A 3,143-nucleotide genomic window follows, 5' to 3' on the forward strand; every position below is an offset into this window, starting at 1 on the left:
TTTTGTGTGTGTCCTTTGTTGTTTGCTTTTTTGGCATTCCTGAGTTGACTGGACACGTTCTTGAAAATATTTTCCATTATCAGAAAATAAACTGGAAAGTCATTGAAAACAGGTCATGATGTTCAGGTGACTATTTCCTCCTCCCCCATTATTTGCAAGAATTCAAAGTCAAGGCCACTGCTGGTTTCCTCAGGTTGCCGTAACCAAGTACCAGAAGCTTAAAACAACAAATTTATTGTATCACAGTTCTGCAGGCTAGAAGTCTGAATTAAGGTGTCAGCAGGGCCAGGCTCCCTTGAAACCTGTAGAGGAATCCTTCCCAGCTTCTGGTGGGTTTTGGCAATTTTTGACATTCCTCGGCTTCTGTATGTCTCACCCCAATCCTCCGTCTTCCCATGGCTGTCTCCCCATGCCTCTGTCTTCACACAGCCGTGTTCTTAAAAGGACACTAGTCCTATTGTATCAGGGACCCACTCTCTCTAATATGACCTCATCTGAACTAATTATACCTGCAAAGACCCTGTGTCCAAATAATGTCACATTCTGAGGTCCCAGAGGTTAGGACTTCAATGTATCCTTTTTTTGGGGTGGAGGGGTTGGGGAGGGAGGAACACAGTTTAACCCATAACAGCCACCTTTGGCAAGTTTTGAGATTCAGAAAGATAGTTCCTTGTCCATTTTCTTTCTCTCACCTGACTTTTAACATGTATTCTATTTTGAAACTTAATATAAGAATAATCAGCATATTTAAAACTTGGAAAAAGAAAAATATATATTCAGTCAGTCATTTGCCAGTTATGTGCCAAATGCTTCCTCATTGGCCGGATGTTCTAGCCCTGAAGGCACGGTGGTCAGTAAGACAGGTAGAGACCCTGAGGTCACGGTCTAGCAGGAGAGCTGAGTGAGAAGACAAGGGACTGGTGATCCTGTACACATTTTTGTTATGCGCGTTTCTAGAAATGGTTTGTGTGGTTAGCCTGGTACTGAGACGCACTGATGTTCAAGAGATAGACAATACAGGAAAAATCTGTATCTTTTCTGACTTTTTTTTTAATTATAGAAAAATTTTTAAAAGAAATAAATTAATAGGTATAAAAACTTGGAAAATGGAAGTCCCATCCCTCTGGTGATACATACTGTCCGGAGCATATCCTTCCAGTCTTTTTATGATACATGTAATCATTTTAAAATGGTCTACTTGAATACTGTAAGTATGTCTTTATTTTTATTTATTTTTTAATATTTCTTCATTGATATTTTATTCATGTGCATTTAAAGATGAAGCGTGGTTTTTTTTTTGTGAGGGGGGGAATTAGGTTTATTTATTTATGTTTAGAGGAGGTACTGGGAATTGAAGCCAGGACCTTGTGCATGCTAAGCATGCGCTCTACCACTTGAGCTATACCCTACCCCTGAAGCATGGTTTTTAAGCTGTGTCTTTTTTTTTTTTTTTTTTTTGAGGGGGGTGGTAATTAGATTTATTTATTTTTATTTATTTTTTAACAGAGGTACTGGGGATTGAAGCCAGGAGCTTGTGCATGCTAAGCACACACTACCACTGAGCTATACCCTCCGCCTCATAAGTGTGTTTTAAAGACAGGTATCTGAGAGGCTGCACGTGATAGAGCAGCTCTCCTGTGTTAGAGAAGCTGGGCTTAGAAGGAAGGAAGTTAGGAGGAGCCCAGCCAGAGAGGAAGGTGGACTTTGATCTTGCCACAGCCAAGACTCCATTACTTCCTGTGTAATCTTGACCCATGAACCCCTCTAAGCATCAGCCTCCTTATCAGTGATGTGGGGATAACATTACTACCATATGAAATTGTTGTGAAAATTAAGTGGAAAGATGTTTGTACAATACCAGGAAGTTGCTCATTAGTGGTGGCTGGATGCTCAAATTGGACTTTTCACTGAGTTAGATCATGAGTTGGCTGTTTTAAAAGTAGAATATCAAAACGACTATTTAATAGTAACCATGAAAAACGGCTTTTTCAGAAAGTGTATTGATAATGCCTTTATTGTAGAAAATTTAGAAAATGAAAATAAGCTATACTCTTCCTCCCAAGCTCACACCAATAAAATTGCCCATAATTCTGATCCCCAGAGGTCAGATCAGAATTGTGTTAACACTTTGGAGCATATCCTTCTATTCTCATCATAGGCAGGTGTATGCATAAGCAAATAAAGAGTTTTGGTATTTACGAAGTCAGTTTATTATATAGTATGTGATGTTTTATGTTTTAGTTACTAAAACTAGATCATGTAGGGGGTGAATATAGCTCAGTGGTAGAGCACATGCTTAGCATGCATAAGGTCCTGGGTTCAATTCCCCGTACCTCCACCAAAAAAAAAAAAAGAAAAAACCAAAACTAGATCATGTAATTTTTCTGAATTTAGACTTATTTATTTATTTATTTATTTTAATGCAATGCAGTTATTAATCATTGTTTTATAGCTATTGATGTTCATATTGTATGGTGGAAAAAGCAAGGAAAGGGAATTAGGTCTAGCTTCAAGCTGTGTGGTCTTAGGCAAGTCACTTAACTCCTCTGAGCAGTGGGATCAGATGAGATAAAAGTACCTGAAGTAATTTTGTAAACCATAAATCTCTGAAAATCCTAACATTTATTTTTACATTTTTTATTCTGATGTTATCAACAAGAACTTTTCCATTAGTAGAAGTATAGTTCATTATTAATAACAAGCTATTATTGAGTATATTTATTATATAACCAGGGCTTCTTCAAAGGTCTGTATGTTCTGGTCCAGCTGGCAGGCTCCACAGTGGCCTTGACACATTCAATTAACACAGGTCATGTGCCAATGTGAAAGGAGGAAAGAGGAGGCAGTTGGGGAATAGGGGAAGTATTTTCCCATTAATAGGATACAGATTTGGCACCTTCCTTTATTCTGTAATGAGGGAACAAATGCCCCCAGATATAAGGAGCTTATCAGGCACCCCGCCTCCAGGTATCTATTTAAAGACTCAATTCTGTTTGCCTTGTAATTTGTTTAATGGATAACCATACCATTGAATTGTTTTGGAGGAACAAAAGTTATTGCAAGATGTTAGACCCATAATAGGCGTTTATCAAGACAGTTTGACTTGTAAGTAGCATACCAGGTTGCTCTTTTCACACAAAACA

This window comes from Camelus dromedarius, chromosome 3 (genome assembly GCF_036321535.1).
Source record: "Camelus dromedarius isolate mCamDro1 chromosome 3, mCamDro1.pat, whole genome shotgun sequence".
NCBI lineage: Eukaryota > Metazoa > Chordata > Mammalia > Artiodactyla > Camelidae > Camelus > Camelus dromedarius.